Here is a 22,126-nt window from a genome sequence, read left to right on the forward strand (position 1 = left end):
TCCCATATTCCCAGACATGCTAAGCTCCCTATATTATTGTAAAATCAAGGGTAAATTGATCCCATGAAAGAAAGCGATCAGGAAATGGAAAACTACTGATATCTTCTACAATCTTTGCTTGATTGTCAATATGATACCAAGGGTATATTTGAAGTATACTAAGTATAGCTAGCCTGCTTCTAACATAGCAATATAATTTTGCTTAACATTAAAAGAGAGCAGGATAGAACCATCCTGCTAGCTGCCAGTTACTCTAGCCCTGTTTGATCAACTTAATTCAAACATTTTTTTTTTTTACTGAACAGAAATGAGAGAATCTCGCATATTTCAATTTAATAATAGCTTCCGGAAGGAACCCTGTCTCTATATTGCAACAATTGGATATATGGATTATGGCGAAATTAATTTCATTTGAGCATTAATAATTGTAATGGCTCTCACTTCCACAGGTTACTTTATCACTCGAATACACGTATGTCGTTTTAAGAAGATTAAGGAGTATCATTCATTATAAATACAACTCATTGAAAATATTATTCTTTTTCTTTTTCTATTTTGTTTTTATGTTATTTATATTGTGTGTTTATAATACTATATGAACTTAATGACTTCTGTAGATAGCACTTCGAAGTGTCAACGACCGAAGTGTTATTCCTCTTATGAATAAAAAGAAATCGATGAATAGTGGTAAATTATCTTGATCGAATTGTAACTATGTTATTCTATTCCTATTTTCCTTTAGAAGTTCTTTTACAAAAAAAGGATTTCAGGTTTTACTAAAAAAACCTGCCCTTAAAATTAAAGGGGCATATGGAAAAAGTGAATACATTTATAGCGTACGGTATTTTTACTATGCTTGGCTGTAGCAAATTTTTTTTTCGTTCTAAAGACTACTAGAGATAATGTAAGGTGATTTAATCAGAATCATTGTCAAATTCATTCATCTAATACTTGGTATTAGACTATTACGTAGGATAAATTGTAAAATTACTACACAATTGGTATTTATTTTATTTGAGTGGGAGATTTCATCTTCACTTTTTTTATAACAGAATACCTTTTTATTGTCTATTCTCTCTATGTTTGTTCATAACAATTAACAATTGTTAGATATTCCATTCTAACTTTGTATGTATTTATTTCAACTCTTTTTTCTGCTCCTAGATAAAAAAAATTGAGGTAATTGCCTGACAAAAATACGTATCAATCATTGCTTTTTTTCATCGATCTCTTCCATGCTTACTATAATTAGTTATTTTGGTTTTTTATTAGCTTTGCTTATTTTCACCTCAGTCCTATTCATCGGGTTAAGCAGTATACGACTTATTTGAAATAAAATAAAACCCTCAATAGGGATTGAGATTCCGAGTCAATTTGAGGTACTATGTAGATTAGCTATTAATCCTTACCTATTCTTTTTTAATAAAAAAAATATGATTGAAGTTTTGTTATCCGGAATTGTGTTAGGTCTAATTCCTATAACTTTGGCTGGATTATTTGTAACTGTATATTTACAGTACCGACGCGGTGATCAATTGGATATTTGATTTAGGACCATATTATGAAGGGGTCTCCTACTGATTCTGAAGGATCAGATTCCATTAGCTTTTTCAGTTTAAGTGACAAGAAGATCGGAAAAAAAGCAGAATCATGCTCTGTAGGATTTGAACCTACGACATCAGGTTTTGGAGACCTGCGTTCTACCAAACTGAACTAAGAGCGCTTTTTTTTTTAAGCAAAGAAGGGCCTTTTTGACTCTTAAAACATTTTTGCATGTGGTATGCCTCAATCACCGATTATTGATGTTTCTTTGAATAAAAATCGCTCTATTTTTTTTCTTTTCTTTTATAAAAAAAAACAAAGAATACTAGGTAGGGATGACAGGATTTGAACCTGCGACATTTTGTACCCAAAACAAACGCGCTACCAAGCTGCGCTACATCCCTTTTAATCGTGAGTATTTTTATTCAATATTTCATATTAAAAAAAAATCAATTTTGTTTTCCACATTTATCCGCCTTGATTCCCATTTGATTTCGTGAATAGACTGTATACACGGATCTATAAGATGTCTATTTATTGACAGTACTACTTGATTACTATCACATGTTCATGTTCTGTTAAAAAAAAAAAAAAACCAACTTGTGCAAATATCTGTTTGCAGTTACTCATAAACTACGGATGTAGTTGACCATATAATATATCCATCACGATTGAGAAGGAGAACTTATGAACAATGCAAGATATAAAGACATATCTTTCCACAACGCCTGTGTTAGCTGCTTTATCGTTGGGATTTTTAGCCGGTTTATTAATTGAGATAAATCATTTTTTCCCGAATGCCCTTATTTTTCCCTTTTTTTGACTTTCATTTTCCTCTCCCGCGAACCCGAAAGAAAAAAAATGATGTTAGCTTCATTTCCTTTTCTTCTTGGATAAAGAAAATAAATTAGATTCAATCTCTTTAGAATTCAAGGGGGGGAAGTTAGAATAATAATAAAAAAAATAGATCCAAAAGTTCCTCAAATAGTAAACTACTGAAAACTTTTAATTAAAGATTTTATTACGAGAATGAATTAAGTAATAAAATCTTTAATCATTCTTTGAAAACTTCTATTCCTTTCTCTTTCTTCTCTTTCTTCTCTTTTTTCCGAATTGAAAAGAAAAGAAGTAGATACAATATCCAAAGTAAGTTATATGGCCAAGGGTGGAAATGTAAGAGTAACAATTACTTTAGAATGTACTAGTTGTACTAGCGAACAGAGAGAGGAAATGTGAAAGCTCTTTTCGTTGGTATAGCCTCTGCTTCCAGTGTTGGCTCCCCTACGCCCTAGCCAGAGCTTTCCCCTTGTGGGGGGGCTCTCACGCTTCCAGCTCTTGCTCCACCTGAAGGAAGGATACACCATTAGAAAAGTGCAATGCCTTCCAACGATACCGACGCCCCCCTTGGGTGGCCTCCCTCATCAGGAGGCGGGGCGCAAGATCATTGGTTTCAAGGGTCAGTTTCACCTCCAGCACGCCTAGACAATCCAGTAATAAGCTTACCTTCTTGTCCTCTTTATTTTGTTTTGGACGGCTAACAACGTTCCTAAAGCCATTCCAAAATAGGACATGGGGACATGGCTTGAAGGCCGAGGGTATACGTCCATGCCTGCCGACAGCGAGGAGCAAGTGCCTTCTTCTTAACTAGGACGTCGGGTCCCATCTACCGTATACTGTTCCTCGGCCCTACGTATAGCACAGGGTTGCTCTATAGAAAAATAATATCCATATAGAGAGGCCGGCATAGGACTATCCCCACTGGCAGTTACACCTACCACTGGGGAGTCGCGTTCACCCTATGCCTACAGTTCATCACTGACCACCTGGGACTTGAACCCAGACCCCCCCTTCTCCTGAGGAGGGTTGCATCCCACTGGTCACCTACGTTATACCTTCTTAGTTTTTCTTTCTTTTTTTTCCCTTGTGCGCACCCCCCGCTAGGGGGCGCTTGTCCCTTGTTTGTTAGGCCTGCCCCGCCTGAAGAGAAGGACCCTCCAAAGAGGGGCCTGACTGAAGGTGAAGGGTAGGGCCCTATTAGGCCTACCCCATTTTAAGGGAAGGACCCTCCCAAGAGGGTCCTGACCTCAAGACGAGGGCAGGATAGATACTTGTACCTTCCAATAAAAATTACTTCTTCCCTTTCCTTCCTTTCTATCATTTATTATTCTATTTATTTGTTTCCTTCTCTTGTTCTTGCCCCACTCCCTTTGTTCCCCGAGGCCCAATACCCCTACTTCTGAAGGAGGGGTATTGATTAGGCCTCGTCATTCTCAAACTGTGCCCGAGTCCCTTGTTCCCCGAGGCCAAATACCCCGACATCAGGAGGGGTATTGGTTAGGCCTCGCCATTCTTAAACTGCACCCTAGTTTTATGTGCCCCCTTCCTCCTCCTATTTCTCTAATCTTTCCTTCATCCCAACTACCCATCCAACTTTCTTCTCTATTAGGGGGGCACAAAAGTAGCGGGGCACCCTCCGCATTCCCTATCACCATTTCCTGTTTTCCAACTCCCAACCCCCACTCCGACCCTTCCCCCCCTACTGCAGTTTCCTACCTCCCTTCCCTATTTCCTACATCTCTATACCTACTTCCCACCACCTACTTCCTGGACACCTACTTCCTTCCCCAAAAAGTTTCCTACCTCCTGCCCTATTTCCTACATTTCTACACCTACTCCCCTAACACCTACTTTCAGAACCTACCCTCTTGTACCTACTTCCTTCCTCCTACTCCCTGGACACCTACTTCCCGACTCCTGCCTTTCAGGAACCTACTTTCTTTCCCCTACTACCCTCCTTTCTCCGACTATCCACACCCCTACTCCCTATCACTACCCCCAAACCCGGTAGACCACCCCCACCTCCTATCCCTACCTCCTATTTCCAAACCCATGGTTTTGCCTCTGTCCACTGGCGGCCGTATAGCCTCTGCTTCCAGTGTCGGCTCCCCTATGCCCTAGCCAGAGCTTTCCCCTTGTGGGGGGGCTCTCACGCTTCCAGCTCTTGCTCCACCTGAAGGAAGGATACACCATTAGAAAAGTGCAGAGCCTTCCAATGATACCGACGCCCCCCTTGGGTGGCCTCCCTCATCAGGAGGTGGGCCGCAGGATCATTGGTTTCAAGGGTCGGTTTCACCTCTAGCATGCCTAGACAATCCAGTAATAAGCTTACCTTCTTGTCCTCTTTATTTTGTTTTGGACGGCTAACAACGTTCCTAAAGCCATTCCAAAACAGGACATGGGGACATGGCCTGAAGGCCGAGGGTATACGTCCATGCCTGCCGACAGCGAGGAGCAAGTGCCTTCTTCTTAACTAGGACGTCAGGTCCCATCTACCGTATACTGTTCCTCGGCCCTACGTATAGCACAGGGTTGCTCTATAGAAAAATGATATCCATATAGAGAGGCCGGCATAGGACTATCCCCACTGGCGGTTAGACCTACCACTGGGGAGTCATGTTCACCCTATGCCTATAGTTAATCACTGACCACCCGGGACTTGAACCCAGACCCCCCCTTCTCTTGAGGAGGGTTGCACCCCACTGGTCACCTACGTTATACCTTCTTAGTTTTTCTTTCTTTTTTTTCCCTTGTGCGCACCCCCCGCTACGGGGCGCTTGTCCCTTGTTTGTTAGGCCTGCCCCGCCTAAAGAGAAGGACCAAATTTGCCAATATACTCATCTCTTCTAATATAACATTTACTTCCAAAAATTCTGAAATACTTAAGAGTAGGAGTATTACCAAACCATTGTTCATGAGGGGTCTTACCGGTTTCACCTTTGATGTGAACTTTGTTGAATGTATAGACTGATGTGCTGACTGCTTCTCTCCAATACACATGTGGTAGATTTGCTTCTGATAACATACTTCTTGCTACATCCAAGATAGTTCTATTTTTTCTTTCAACAACTCCATTCTGTTGTGGTGTCCAAGGTGTTGATAGTTGTCTTTTAATTCCATTCACTTCACAAAATGTATTAAAGTCCTTAGATGTGAATTCTCCTCCTTGATCTGATCTTAAACATTTGATTTTCTTACCGGTTTCATTTTCAACCATTGCTTTGAACAGTTTGTACTTTCCAAGTGCTTTTGATTTTTCTCTGAGAAAAGTAACCCAACACATTCTAGAATAATCATCAATAATTAGCATGAAATACCTATCACCTTGTAAGCTTTTAGTTCTAGCAAGACCACATAAATCAGTGTGAATCAAATCAAGAGCATTATTGGATTTTTCTGGAATACTTTTGAAACTAGCTCTAACTTGTTTTCCAAATTGACATTCCTTACATATTGTATTCTGAGGTTTCACAAGTTTAGGTAGATCTCTAACTGCCTTAGAAGTACTGATCTTCACCATGCAATTAAAGTTTACATGACATAGTCTCTTATGACATAACCAACATTCATCTATATGTGCAATCAAGCATGCCTTTTTACTGTTATTCAAATGAAAGATATTATCTCTAGTCTAATTATCGGTTGCAATCTCCAAACTAGTTCTATTCATGATTTTGCATTTTGCATTTTTAAATTGTAACTGAAATCCCTTCTCAACCAATTGACCAACACTTAAAAGATTATGCTTTAATCCTTCAACATAGTAGACGTTGTCAGTGTTATGCTTACCATCAAGAGATATTGAACCCTTACCTTTGATTGAATAGGCTTTGTCATCTCCAAATCTTACTAAACCTGTATTGTATTCTTGAAAGTTCAAGAATTTACCTTTGTCTCATGTCATATGATGTGAGCATCCTGAGTTAATGATCCATTCATTCTTTACTTCAACTTTAGCTGCTAGGGCTTGTTCTACCAGTTGAGCAGTAGGTGCCAGTTGATCTTCTATTATAGCAACAAAAACCCATCCATTGTCTGTTGGATCCTCATCAGAATCATCAGTCACACCTTCATCAGCAATGTAACAAGATTTGTCTTTGTTCTTCTTAAATCTATATCTCTGATATTCAGGATTAGGCTTGTATGTTCTTCTAGCTTCTTCTCTTAGTCTAGCATGTCTATCAGGGCATCTCGAAGCCATATGACCAATCTTATTCCAGTTAAAACATTTAAAGGGTGCTTTACCTTCATACTTACTTCCAACTTGACCTATTGGCATTTTCCTTGTAAATAGTGCTTCAAGTTCTTCAAGTTCTTCATTCTCCTTCCTAGTTTCTTCAAGTTCTCTTGCATAAAAGGCTTTCCAATCTGATTTGTCAAATGATGGAGCAGATGATGTTGATTCTCTAAAGGCCAAATCTGTCTTTATAGTAGTAACAGAACCAAATTCCTCAATTTCAAAGGCTGAAAGTTTTCCAATCAATGTATCCCTAGTTATTGATGTATTAGGCATTGTTCTCAACTCATTTATAGTAGTAACCTTCATTTTTTATGCCGGTGGCAATCCTCTTAAGATTTTTGAAACAATTTCATCGTCACTCAAGGTTCCTCCACAACATTTAATACCCAAAACAATTTCATTTACTCTTTCCATAAAAGTAGAAATCCTTTCATCTTCTTCCATTTTCAGATGTTCATACCTGACTCAGAAGCTTTCAAGTTTTGCAATCTTGACTGTGGAATCTCCTTCATTCGGTGTTTCCAAATGATCCCAAATAGCTTTAGCAGTAGACCTATCTGATAATCCCATGATTTGTTGATCTGATAAAGCACTCAAAAGTGCTTCTCTTGCTTTGCAATCATTCTCCTCATCTTTAGCTAAGGTAGTTGGAGTAGTCTGACTAGCTACAATATTTGTATAACCATTCTTTGTAACTTGCCAGATGTCTTTACCAATGCAATTTAGATGTGTCTCCATCCTGATCTTCCATATCCCATAGTTGGTTCCATCAAGTTTAGGACTGTCCTTCCTGAAATAATTAGTAGTCATTTGATCTCCTCAAGTTGTTAAACTTCTGCAAAAAGAGGACTAAGCTCTGATACCAATTGTTAGGTCCCGGAGACAACTGAGAGGGGGGGGGGTGAATCAGTTATCAAATAAATTTAAACCAAAAACCAATTTACCAACTTAATGCTTAATACTGGTAAACCAATTAAGTATGCCAATAGACAATGTTAACAGTAAATTGCTATACCAGTAAAGATTAATGCATGAAACACAAACACAAAGTCATCCACAACACATAACACCAATATTTGTACATGGAAACCCTATAAGGGGAAAAACCATGATGGGAAACCTTACCCACAATCAGATGATACTACTATAGATAGTAAGTGTACATAAATGGGGTCTGCACATGCAGAAAGGCCAATAGCCTAGAGCTCACTGCTCAATCACAAAAAGGGAGTCACACTGACTACAGTTGGATGGTTAAATCCGATAAAAATGTATTGCACAAAATAGCATCTTCATATGTTGGATTCAGTACCGGTGTAATGCTAATATGCTTTCACAAAAACCTAGCTTTACCTTCAAATGATGTCTTCGTGTATAGCTCTGCTTAATCTCATATATACCTTCTCACAATTCTTTTTTCGCATTCCACATTTGATCTTACAAATAAGATCTTACATTTATACCATAACCTAAGACCAATTTTAGTAGGTCGGCTCTACAAGATATTACAATAAAAACATTTTACAAACAATATAATATCCGATGCAATAACTGATTAAACATGTTGTCTTAATGCATTTACAACAATAATAAATCATCTCCATAGCGTGCCATGTTGATCTGGAAAAGATAAACTTGTCGGTGTAACCCTAGGTAACCCTGGACCTATTTGCCAGTAAAAGCAAATATGAATATACCAATGATTAATTCTTCAAAACAAAGTGTCCACACAATGTCTTCGACATTACCAGGTGTCTTCCATATCATTCCAAGTGCCGGTGATTATTATATCCTACCGGTGAACTATATACCAGTAATTGTACAATAGTTACTTGCTTGCCAGTGAATGTTGCTGGATCTCCAAAGTGCTAGTGTTTTAGTAGGTGTTGACATCAATGACAAAATAATACCAAAATACCAACATTCTCAACCACATGAACTTGTCATGCATTCAATTCAATATGTACCAGACCCATTCAGGTTCATCAAACATAGGAAATCTTACATATTGTGCAAAACCCTTGTTCTCTGAAACTTGGAATTCAGGTTTAAGCATTGATCTTCCATCAGATAACTAGTTGTTGTAGAGATTTAAAAGGTTAGAGATTTCCAATTACTCGATAGGGAAATGAGTGGAAACCCTAGCATCCTCAATATGTAATACACCATATCGAACCGATGAAAACATGCTCTTCAAATCATTTTCCATGGAGATAAATGGATAGCTTTTGAAATCAAGTCAAGCTCTCTTTGTGATGTCAACAACTAAAGAGGTAGCAATAACAGATGCACCCATTTCAGAGATTTCAAATTTAAAATTGAAGGGTTTCACCAATAAATACCTTTACCTCTAGATTCAGTTTTCACTTGCGAAATATTCTTTCATGCTTTGGTTGCTGAAAAATCTATTTGTAAAGCTCTCTTTTCTTCTTCTCTTTGAATGCAAAGTGAGAAATGAAGTGGTTAAAACGCTTTTTTACCTTCCACATACCCAAATTTTCATTTTAATAAATGCATTTTACCCTAATACTTCTGGATACTCTATATCTTCAGGAATTCCTTTTCGAACCTTCAAATCTGCTCATACTCTTATGAAAATCCTTTAGATAGATTAGTTGTCATCAAATTCAACTTCTACAACCTGCCAGAATCAAGAATAGATCTCAAACAAGGGGTTTATAAGATTTCCATGAAATCTTCCCCTAAGGCCAGATGCCTTAGTTTAGTTACCAGATGTAGTTCCAACATTGAAATAAGGTGTGGATCCACTCACTGCTTCTGAATCAATGTTCTTAAGCCATATCTTCTTCATCTGATCTCTAATCTCTTCAACGTTCACTTTTCCCTTCTCATCTTCCTTCACATTCTTGTTCTTGTCTTTTGAACCTCTCCTATTCATATTTCTACTTCTAGAATATCTTGCAATGTGATTGGATTTTGTTGCAAGCACAACAAACAACATTTCCTTGTCTAGGCTTGAAATTCTTTTGATTTCCTCTTGTTCCGCACTGATTAGAAACATGTCCAAACCTACCACATGCATAGAATCTAACATTTCTTCTATTTTGAAAATTGTTCATCACACTTCTGCATTCATTTTAGTTATGACCATACCTATTGCATTTAAAAACATTGACCGAAGAAAGATGGACCATTATTATTCATCCTATTTATGCATTGACTAGTCATTTGACCAAACGTATTGTGAACAAAACAATTATCATTGAAATTATGAGCTTTAGATTGCCTTACTGGAGGCCTTCTTTAATTGTTCTTCTGATGTGTTGATTTGGTATTGTCTTGACCATATTCGAAGCTTTCACCTTTCTCAAATCCAAGACCACTTGTGTCATTAGCATTCTTCTGGATTTCAAGCATCTCACCAATCTTGGTTGAGTTGATTATGAACCTCTCCTTGTACTCATTTTCAACTTCAATATCATATCTAATATTAATGATCTATGTTTCAATAGCTTCCTCATGTTGTCTAGAGTCTTGCAGGTTAAGCTCGAGTTGTCCATTCTCACACTCTAATCTACAACATTCTTCAAATTTATCTTTTAGGGACTAAACAAGATTCTCCTCATTCTTCTTCCTTTACTTAATCTCCTTTATCAATCTCATCACTATATATTGTTAGATTTAATGATAGTCCCAAAGACACTAAGAGGGGGGTTGAATTAGTGTCTAACCGGTTTGCAGAATATTTAAACTTATTTATAACTTTGCATCCCAAAATAGTGTACTGGTAAATAAAAATTAATGCAATAAACAAAAATAATAGAGACAACATAGAAACACACCATAACACAAGATATTTAATGAGGAAACCCAATGTGGGAAAAACCTCAGTGGGATTCGTGACCCACAATATTTACTCACTGGCCAATGAATAAATACTACTTACAATGAGGGGTCTGCACATGCAGGGAGGCCAACAACCTAGAACTCACTGCTCAATAAAGAGTCACACTAAATACAAAATGGATTATCACATACAATACAATGTACTGCTCAAAACAACATCTCTCATGCCAGGTTCAATACCGGTTTAAGCTCAGTCTCTAACCAAAACCTTAAGTATCAACTATATCACCTTATACAATAAAATGTCTCACTCTCTATACCTCTCATACAACTTTTTCTCCTATCAAAATGACCTATCAGATCTCATACATATATGAGTATTTTATAATATACCATGTCGTCTTACAAAAGATAATTACATTACAAAATAATTCATATAAACAAAACTTTATCCCATGATGGCTATAGTGCTGGTATGCTTTGTTGGCAATGTAATCTGAATGCTGGTGAAGTGTCTGTCGATGTTAGTGTCTTCCAATGTATGAATTTTGTGATGTCGGGCATGTAGAAACTAATTGTCGGTGAGTTCCTAGTTGATTACCATCAATGACAACATCAACTATGTGTAGAATGCCAATAATCTCCCCCTTTGGTATTTATGGCAATACTCATGAGAAAAATCAAAACTATTATCCAAAAACTGAAATCCAAAAAGATGTGCTCTCCTTGAGCAAGTGATTTCCTCTATACATGCATTTTTCTCTCCACTACTCCCCCTTTGACATCAATGACAAAGAATGTCATAAATAATCAAAAGAGTACAAAAATGCTACCTCAAGGTTTGTAACCGGTTGGTTACAATCTGAAAGATGTCCACCAAAATCATATTCAAACTCTACATAAATGTGTTGATGTTGGTAAGAGTTGCCTCAGTCTGCTGGATCATACCAGTGAGATAGTGCATTTGCTGCTCCGGTTATCGTTCTCCTTGAACTATTGCCTTAGATAATTCAGCTCTTTGAGTAATTAGATTATCTAGCCTTGGACCAAGTTTATCCTTTAGTTCCCAGGCATTAGACCTTATTCTTGCCTTCTCCTTCTCAAGTTTTTCTAACTTCTCCTCAAAAACTGCCATTTCTTGCTCAAAAACTGATTTAAGTCTAGATGAACCTATAATATTATCCATAATGTCATCAATTTACTTTTGTGTCTTTTTTATCTCCTCATCAATGTCCTCAGTCAAACAGTGAAGTTTACATGCTTCCCTACATAACTCCTTATACTCCAAAATTGTAGAATTGAGTACCGGTAAAAGTGTATCCACATGATCGATACAATTCTTTATGGTATTTTCAAAGAATGTGTTTTTCTCTTTCTCAACTCTATCCTTTATGGTGTCCTCATTCACCTTATCTATGGTTATCACATTATCAACAATGAATTTGGAAAATGTATCCAATTTCCCTAAAGAATCCTTAATGTGATCTATCTTACAATTTGGTGCAATCATCTTTAGAATAGGTAATGTGTTATCAATTGCCTTAAAAGATAAGGCATTGCAATCAGTAATCGTTTTAATTGAATCCAAAAGTACCTCTGTGATATTGGTTGGTCTGAATTCACCTGTAGATGTGCTTGGTTCTGTTGTAGGTTTCTTCTCAATAGATGTCTGACCAATCACCTTTAGTATATCCTCTTTACTTCCATCAAATGTATCCATTTTTCTTTTCTTTTCCTCTAGTGGATCTGTCTATGTTTGCAACTCTATCTTTAATGGTTTCTCGGTTTTATTCGGCTTCTCTCCAACTGCCCGTGTTATAGACTCAACATGAACGTCTACCTCAGATGGTTTCTCTATCACTATTGGTTTCTCATATTTCGATGGCCCTGTGCTAGTTGTCTTGTCTTCTGTATATTTTTCAGTCGTCAGTTGCTCTGTTTGAGCTGGTATCTCAATTTCCTGAGAGTCAACTATTTGTACCAGTTTCTGTGAAATCTTGTTGTCCTCAACATTATCAATCTTAACCTTTGTAGTATCTTCCTCCACAATAATTTTTACCTCCTGAGTATCCAAATTTATTGTAAAAAGTATCTCTGACTCAGGGTTTGTATTATCATGTGTTATACCTTCAGTAGCTATATCCAATGGATTAGCTGTATGAACCAGTGATGAAGGTGCTAAAGAAGGGGTGTCCTAGTGGGTAGAGGGATATTATCTATTATCTTTATGGAGGGTACACCACCTACTTTACCTTTACCCTTATCCTTTTGATATACCTTGAATATTTCCTCCATTTTAGGTCTCATCTACAATTTCTTTTACCCTTCTAGCCATCAGGCTCACTTGTCAGTGTCCACTAACAAATACTGACCAGTTAGCTTTAGAAAAAAGTTCATCTATCTCTTCCTTGGAGTTTATCAGATGTACAACTAAGAGTGCTTCAACTTTCAACTTCTTATCCAATTCCATTATAGATATCCTTTTGGCTTCTAGTCTCATGTATAGATCATTTGGTAACTCATCAATCACTTCTATCAACAATTTCTTGTAAATATCTAAATGTAAAACAATGCTTTCTTCAATTGTGTTTTTGTCAGAATAATTTAAAGTATTATACCATTTACTTACATTAGACAAATTACCTTCCTCTGTAATCTCATTCAATAATCATCTAATGTGGGGTAACTGGTGTCTGTTTCTTCTTAGGTGTAAGCTTCTTCTTCGGTTCCCTAACTTCCTATTGTTTCTTCCTTAGTGTTCTAGTTTTCTTAGGTGAAGGAGAGGGTACCGATGAGGGTTTTCTCTTCCTTTCTACTCTTTTAAACTCAACATCCTTACCACTATTAGTATCAGAGGATGTTACAACTGGTGAAACATGTTCTTCAAGTTGTAGTCCCTCAAGCTCACTACCTGATATACCACTAATATTCATGACATTTTCTTTGATCTCTTTGAACTTCTTGGAGGCATCTCTGATAAAATTTTCTCTTCTCTTTGTCCTTTTCTACATAGATACATTGCTCTCCATAGTTTCTGCACTTCCAAAGAACTTCTTAGATCGCTCCCTTGGTGCATCATGTAGAGCTTTAGCATATGTTTCCAAAACAGATAGGTCTACCTCATATCCCATCTCAGTAACCCAAATAGTTCTAGGGTGTACTGCTTCCATCCAAGTTTTATCTATCTTAATCACAAAACATATTTCCTTGTCATATTTGTCAATTATGATTTTTGGTAGTCTCTCACTTGCTCTCATCTTAGATTGGAATGTTTTGAAGTAGTCTGAGATGTTCTTAACACTATCAGTGCCCATACCAGTGAAAGCATCTTGTATTTGTTTTCCTACCGGGATGTCATAACCAAAATCCTTGTGACCTATGTCAAGTATCTCCTTGGTAAAGTACAACACCAGGCATACTAGAAGATTACCAAAATGGAAAGTACCTTTCTTGTCTCCCTTAATCTTCTTTAGGTTGTCAATTAATTCATCTTTACACCATTCACACATATCAATCTTACCATTATTGTTTACCGTCTCATATGCACTATGAATACATAGGCTAGAAACATAATTTAGTCTATTTGGGTGAGTTTCTTTTTATCCTAGTACCATACTCACATATCTCACATTGATATTCTTAACATCATTCACTCTAAGTGACCTGTTATTGGTTTTATCAAGCCTACTACTGGTTGAAGGTAAACTAGTAACTGCCTTAATTGAGTCTTTGGTTATCTTGCACACTAACTCTAACCACATGAATTCTCCATGGACTCTACTCAATAAAAGTCTGACAACTTCCTTTTGAAATTCAGGAATATTTAGAATCTCTACAAAACCTAAATTTTCTACAATCTTATGTTCAGGTTTAATCACTCCATTTTCATCGGTAATAACCTCATTGAATATCTTCTTCAAATCCTCAGTCCCTAGGTTTTCTATGTTGCAATGTATGTAGATTCTAGGGTCTTCTACAAATGTTACACCTTTCGGTATTTTCAAAAAAGATCCTACAGAATCATCTTGTTTTGCAATCTCAGGGATAATTTTGAATACGGGTCTAGGGTGTTTGACATTTTCCACAATGGTAGGGTTCAAAATAAACTTAGGAATAGAAGATGAGGAAGCCATTTCAAAGATAAATACCTCTTAACCAAAGTTATGAATCACTGAAAATCACTTTGCAGCTTCGCCTTAGAATGCCCTTGCTCAATTTTGCACTCTTTGATTGTTTGAATGCTCGGTGAGTTCAAAATGAGGGTTTCTCGATGCTTTATAGCCAAAAAGGTTCTTAAAACTGCATTAAATGCTCATCGATTAAGTGAAAACTTAACACATCCATCGGTAAAGAAGAAATGTATCTTCTCACCATCAACCAAGGGTAGAATGTGTTGGTATTTTGGTATGGTTTTTTCATTGATGTCAACACCTACTAACACTTATCAACTATGGCACTTTGGAGAATCAACAACATTCATCGGCAAGCAAGTGACTTATGGACAGTCACCGGTATATGGTACACCGATAGGATATAATGTTCACCAACACTTGGAATGGCATGGAAAACACCTGGTTATGTCGAAGACACAGTTTGGACACTTTGTCTTGGAGATTTGTTCATTGGCATATTCGTATTTGCATATTTGTTGTTACTGGAAAATAGGTCCAGGTTATACACTGGGAGGTTTAACTTTTCCAGATGAGCACGACACGCTATGGAGATGTCTTATTATTGTTGTAAATGCATCAAGCTGACATGTTGAATTGGTTATTGCATCAGAAATTATTTTATTTGTAAATTGATTCTATTGTAATATATTTTAGAGCCGACCTACTAAAATTGGTCTTAAGTTATGATATAAATGTAAGATCTTATTTGTAAGATCAGTGTGGAATGAGAAAGTGAAATTGTGTGAAGGTATATGTGAGAATAAGCAGAGCTATACACGCAGACATCATTTGAAGGTTGAAGGAGTGTTTTTGTGAAGACAATCAAAACTACACTGGTACTGAATCCAACATAGAAAGATGCTAATTTGAGTAGTACATCCTTATTAGATTTAACCATCCAATTGTAGTCAGTGTGACTCCTATTTGTGTTTGAGCAGTGAGCTCTAGGCACTTGGCCTTTCTGCATGTGCAGACCCCATTTGTATACACATACTATCTGGGGTAGTATCATCTGATTGTGGGTAAGGTTTCCCACTATGGTTTTTCCCCTTACAGGGTTTCCACGTACAAACTTTGGTGTTATATGTTGTGGATGTTATTGTCTTTCTATTTCATGCATTAATCTTTACCGGTACTATAATTAACAGATAAAACTGTCTACTGGCATAAAAGATTGGTTTACTGGTATTAAGAATTGAAGTTGGTTAAGTTGTTTTGGTTTGAATTTATTTGACAACTGATTCACCCCCCCTCTCTGTTGTCTCTGGGACCTAACAATTTGTATCAGAGCCTAGTCCTCTTTTTGCAGAATTTTAACAGCTTGAGGAGATCCAATGTCTACTAACTATTCTAGGAAGGACAATCCTAAACTTGATGGAACCAACTATGGAATATGGGAGATCAGAATGGAGACACATCTGAATCACATTGGAAAGGACATCTAGGATGTTACAAAGAATGGTTATACAACTCCTACAACTAGTCAGCCTAATCCACCAAACTTGGCTAAAGATGAAGAAAATGCGCTCTTGAGCACATTAACAGATCAACAAATCATGGGATTATCAGATAGATCAACTGCTAAAGCTATTTGGGATCATTTGGAAACACTGAATGAAGGAGATTCCACAATCAAAATTGCAAAACTTGAAATCTTTTAGGTTAGGTATGAAAATCTGAAAATGGAAGAAGATGAAAGGATTTATGCTTTTATGGAAAGAGTTAATAAAATTGTTTTGGGTATTAAATGTTGTGGAGGAACCTTAAGTGAAGATGAAATTGTTTCAAAAGTTTTAAGAGGATTTCCACTAGCATATAAAATGAAGGTTACTGCTATAAATGAGTTAAGAACAATGCCTAATACATCATTAACTAGGGATATATTGATTGAAAAACTTTCAGCCTTTAAAATTGAGGAATTTGGTCTTGTTGCTACTATAAAGACAGATTTAGCTTTTAAGGCATCAACATCATCTGCACCATCATTTGACAAGTCTGATTGGAAAGCCTTTTATGCAAGAGAACTTGAGGAAAGAAGGAAAGAAAATGGAAAACTTGAAGAACTTGAAGCACTATTTGCAAGGAAAATGCCTAAAGGTCCAGTTGGAAGTAAGTATGAAGGTAAAGCACCCTTTAAATGCTTTAACTGTAATAAGATTGGTCATATGGCTTCTAGATGCCTTGATAGACATGCTAGACTAAGAGAAGAAGCTAGGAGAACATACAAGCCTAACCCTGAATATCAGAGATACAGATTTATGAAGAATAAAGATAAATCTTGTTATCTTGCTGATGAAGGAGTGACTGATGATTCTAATGAAGATCCAATAGACAATGGATGGGTTTTTATTGCTATAACAGAATATCAATCGATACCTACTATTCAACTGGTAGAGCAGGCCTTGGCAGCTAAAATTGAAGTTAAGGATGAATGGATCATTGATTCAGGATACTCACATCATATGATTGGTGATAAAAGCAAATTCTTGAACTTTCAGAAATATAATGGAGGCTTAGTGAGATTTGGAGATGATAAAGCTTTTTTGATCAAAGGTAAAGGTACAATATCTCTTGATGGTAAGCATAATACTGACAATGTTTACTATGTGGAAGGTTTAAAGCATAATATTTTGAGTGTTGGTCAATTAGTTGAGAAAGGATTTCAGTTACAATTCAAGAATGGAAAATGCAAAATCATGAATAGAACTAGTTTGGAAATTGCAATTGGTAACAACAAATATGCCAATGAACAAATCTCTAAGACAAAGTGTCCAAATTGTATCTTCGACATAACCAGGTGGTTTCCATGCCATTCCAAGTCCTGGTGAACATTATATCCTATCGGTGTACCATATACCGGTGACTGTGCATAAGTCACTTGCTTGTCAGTGAATGTTGTTGATTCTCCAAAGTGCCATAGTTGATAAGTGTTAGTAGGTGTTGACATAAATGACAAAACCATACCAAAATACCAACAATCTCCCCCTTTGGCATTGATGGCAACACAAGATGGGAAAACCATCAAAGTGCCAAAACAAAAATGCCAAATACCAAAAAACAACAATCTCACAATCTCCCCAAAGTAACAATCTCTCCCCCTGGGAGTGACATGAGTTTTTCTTGTATTTTTCCATACCAATCTCTCCCCCTTTGACATCAAATGCCAAATTCAATACAAAACCAGATGTAAATACAAAATACCAACTACTCCTCCTGAGAAGTAGCTTTCTCATCAAAGCTAGAATAAAAGATTTCTCAGTTAATTCTGTTGGTTGATGACTATCATCAACTGTCTAAGTCTCTACCGGTGGGAGTATGACCCCAAGCTTTTCTCTAAGATATTCAAAAGTCTCCTTAGGTAGAGGTTTTGTGAAAATATTTGCAATTTGTTCTTTAGTATTCACATAAACCAGTTCAATTTCTTTTGCTTCAACATTTTCCCTTAGAAAATTCAGTTTGATAGAAACATGTTTGGTTTTAGAATGTAATACTAGATTCTTAGATATATCAATTGCTGCAGTGTTATCACAATAGATAGTAATAGGTTCCTTGCATTTTACCTTTATATGCTTCAACATTTGCTTAAACCATAGTACCTGTGTACAGTTAGTTGCTGCTGCAACATCACATGAATTCTCCACGGACTCTGCTCAATACAAGTCTGACAACTTCCTTTTGAAATTCAGGAATGTTTAGAATCTCTACAAAACCTAAATTTTCTACAATCTTATGTTCAGGTTTAATCACTCCATTTTCATCGGTAATAACCTCATTGAATATCTTCTTCAAATTCTCACTCCCTAGGTTTTCTATGTTGCAATGTATGTAGATTCTAGGGTCTTCTACAAATGTTACACCTTTCGGTATTTTCAAAAAAGATCCTATAGAATCATCTTGTTTTGCAATCTTAGGGATAATTTTGAATATAGGTCTAGGGTGTTTGACATTTTCCACAATGGTAGGGTTCAAAATAAACTCTAGAATAGAAGACGAGGAAGCTGTTTCTAAGATAAATACCTCTTAACCGAAGTTATGAATCACTGAAAATCACTTCACAGCTTCACGTTAGAATGCCCTTGCTCAATCTTTCACTCTTTGATTGTTTGAATGCTCGGTGAGTTCAAAATGAGGGTTTCCTGGTGCTTTATAGCCAAAAAGGTTCTTAAAACTGCATTAAATGCTCATCGGTTAAGTGAAAACTTAACACATCCATCGGTAAAGAAGAAATGTATCTTCTCACCATCAACCAAGGGTAGAATGCATGATCTTCAACTTGTTGCAATACCCCCTAAGGATTATTCCTTAGTTAGATGAAGAATCTCCTGTCGGTGGAGGATTACTCTGTTCGACCAGTGCAAAGATAGCTTCATCATGTCTTTGATCACTCTTCTTAATCCATTGTTTTGAAAATTCTTGCTTTACTTCATCTACCTTTTCTTTGCCCTTCAAACTAGATCCTTTGTTGTTCGTCGGTGCATTCTTGCTTCTACCAAATTTTGCAATATGTCCAATCTTGTTGCATGCATAACAAGTTACATTATTCCTATGAATAGCCTTTCCATATCCTTGACCGGTTTGTGATCTGCATTGATTAGATAAATGCCCAAATGTTCCACAAACATAGCATTTCACATTCATTCTACAATTTTCTGAATTATGACCAACTTTGTTGCATTTGGAACATAGACCGGTGGGTGAGTTTATATTTTGATTATTTCTAAATTTAAATTGATTTGCTCTGTGACCATATTTGTTGCAATTGAAACATTTCCCATTAAATTTATAAGCATTAGGTTGTCTTACCGGTTTGTTCTGATCTTGATTGTTTGCAATACTGGAACTTTCTCCATGTTCAAATCCAAGTCCATTTGTATCTCCATCAGGTTTCTATCTTTTAAGCATGTCATCAAGTTCTTTTGAACTTTTCTTGAATTTGTCTTTGTGTTTATTCACAGTAGCTAACTCATTTTCCATAATTCCAACTTGTCTCACAAGATCAACTTTATCATGTTGCATGTGAATCAGATCTATCTTTAGCATATCATTTTCATGACCAAGTCTTTGATTTTCATTTCCAGCATCATTAAGTCTCCTAGTCAAGTTTTCTTCATTCTTCTTCATGTCTTCAATATCCTTACATAACCTCATAGTCATATCTTGAATTTCATTCTTCATATTACTATTTGCTTGTCTCAACTTATTTGCAATGTCTCTAAGAGTATCCTTTGCATCATCATTCTGTATCTTCTCATGAAGTTCCTTTCTCTTATTATGTGTTATAACCAGGTTCTCCTGAATGTTAGGCCTAATATGGAAAGATAATGTACTGAGAGGGGAGGGGTGAATCAATACTCCAAAATTTTTCTTGAATAATAACTTTACTGTTATGCATAAACCAAATAGTGTAGTAACATAAAATAAAGCTAAAACAAATAGATAACAATCATACATGATTCACTTCATAACACATATATTTTGGTTATGCAGAAACTCTTGGTTAGAGAGAAAAACTGCGGTGGGGATGGCACCCACAACTTCACTACTACAATAATAAAGAGTGCTCGGTTAGAGCTAAATGTTTAGCTATTTCTGATAGCTTACCCTGTTAGGAGTAACAAGATCTATTAGATCTACCTTGCTAAAGGATTTTACAACACTTAATCTAAATGTTGCACCTGGTTAGAGGCTTTACAGTTTATAGACTTGATTAGAGTCTTTTACCCTGTTAAAGGTTTCTCTTTCAACTTCACAATATTACAATAAAATCATTACAAATATCTGTAACTTTACATCTGAAATGTTATAGCAGATTCTATGTGCTCAAAATAAGATTACCTTGCTTATAGCATACCTTGGTAACCCATATAGTAACTCAGTAAACCCTTCTATTTACTCTGTTCTTCGACTGTTCTCTGAAAACCTTCTCGGTGACCTTTGTGTCTTTGTAACAGTCTTCTTACACTCATACATACACCCTTAACTCATGTTGTATAAATAGATCTCTTAAGACGGTGATCCAATTCATTGCTTTGATCTTACAAACATGATTTATAACCATGTAAAATATTTCATTGGTTAGATGACCTCAAAATCATACATAATCTTCTAGTACAATTTCCAATGTGATAACGGTTAGATGTACCTTGATCTTGTAACACGTTTTCATATGCATGTCCAAGTTCAATGAATCTGATAACACGTTTCACTCAATGTATATCAACTCAGCATGTCATCTTTGCTGCTCGGTAGACATGAAAAGATACTCGGTAGAGAGCTCGATGTATACTGCATTCTATGACTACTTTCTTCTGTAACCGACTAGACTGTGCATACCGACTGAATATTTCAGTAATAGTAACCGACTAGAGTATATAGTATAACTTTGACATAAAACTAATGGCAATCTGATAAGTAGTAACAATCTTCCCTTTTGACATTAGTTGAGATGTTTGATAAAATCTACTTTCAAAGTTATAAATCAAAAATCTATATACTTTGCAAAATGACTATACTTGACAGTATATACAATAGTCAATGAAATAGTATATTCAAATATACTCCCCTTACCATTATACTGTACAAAACTCTGATTTTGCATGCTCGGTTCTGTTCTTGTGTGCTTTGCTTACTGTCCTGTATACTGCTCTTGGATACTCTGCTTATTATGCTCGGTATACTCCCCCTGTATACTATACTCTGAATACTATATCATTCTCTCAATACTGTATCAAAATTGTATCACTCCCCAAATATATTGTATCACACTCCCCCTTTTTGACAAACATCAATAACTTTGGTAACTGGTCAAAAATGGATTTGTACCTGTTCCGGGTGTCGGTGAGAGCGGCAGAGAGTGCATCCTTTACACTATCCATTAAAGAATTTTGTGCTTGAATATCAGCCAATAGTGATATTAAGCCATCAAGAGTGCTTCCCTCTTATGTAGTAGACAAGTATGTGGCTCGGTTGATCTATTCTTGGATGGATAAAAGATGAGGAAGGAATAATGTGTGAGGCCCTACCCCGACCCATCCTATCTCTTCAGTTATTTTCATTTTGGAACTATTTTGGATGCTAGTTTTGACACATTATGGATAGAGAACTTTACATGGTCCCACGATTTTGGTAACATGGATATATATCGATGCTTCATTTCTATGCCTTGTGGATTATAGAATATTATATGATTCTAGATTAGGGTAATATTGTGATGATGCAGGTTATTATCTGAATTTCAAGATTTGTTATAATGTTAGAAAAATGTTTGCATATCTTGTAGATGGATCAAATTTTGAGGATTATAATAAATTGCTTTGATTTGTGATAAATCATATTTTATAATGACGAGCCTTTATGGAATGAATGTATTGTATTCTGATTTTGTGTTATATACTATATGAGGTTATTTGGGAAGTACTAATGTTTAAATTGAGATGTGCAGGAAATTATCCATGTGACCATGGAAATATTATGGAGAATCAAACCTAGGCCAATGTGCGTTAGTAAAACCAGGGGTTGTCTATTTGGA

At 36.3% G+C, this 22,126-nt stretch overlaps 2 non-coding genes across 2 annotated transcripts; both read right to left on the minus strand.

Moving 5' to 3' along the window:
- Positions 1 to 1,649: 1,649 nt before the first annotated feature.
- TRNAW-CCA (transfer RNA tryptophan (anticodon CCA)) lies at positions 1,650 to 1,723 on the minus strand. The gene has a single exon. It is a non-coding gene; the product is annotated as a tRNA-Trp (tRNA).
- A 149-nt stretch (positions 1,724 to 1,872) lies between these two features.
- On the minus strand, positions 1,873 to 1,946 carry TRNAP-UGG (transfer RNA proline (anticodon UGG)). Its single transcript has one exon. It is a non-coding gene; the product is annotated as a tRNA-Pro (tRNA).
- Positions 1,947 to 22,126: the final 20,180 nt, after the last annotated feature.

Source organism: Cryptomeria japonica, chromosome 5, assembly GCF_030272615.1.
Source record: "Cryptomeria japonica chromosome 5, Sugi_1.0, whole genome shotgun sequence".
Lineage (NCBI taxonomy): Eukaryota > Viridiplantae > Streptophyta > Pinopsida > Cupressales > Cupressaceae > Cryptomeria > Cryptomeria japonica.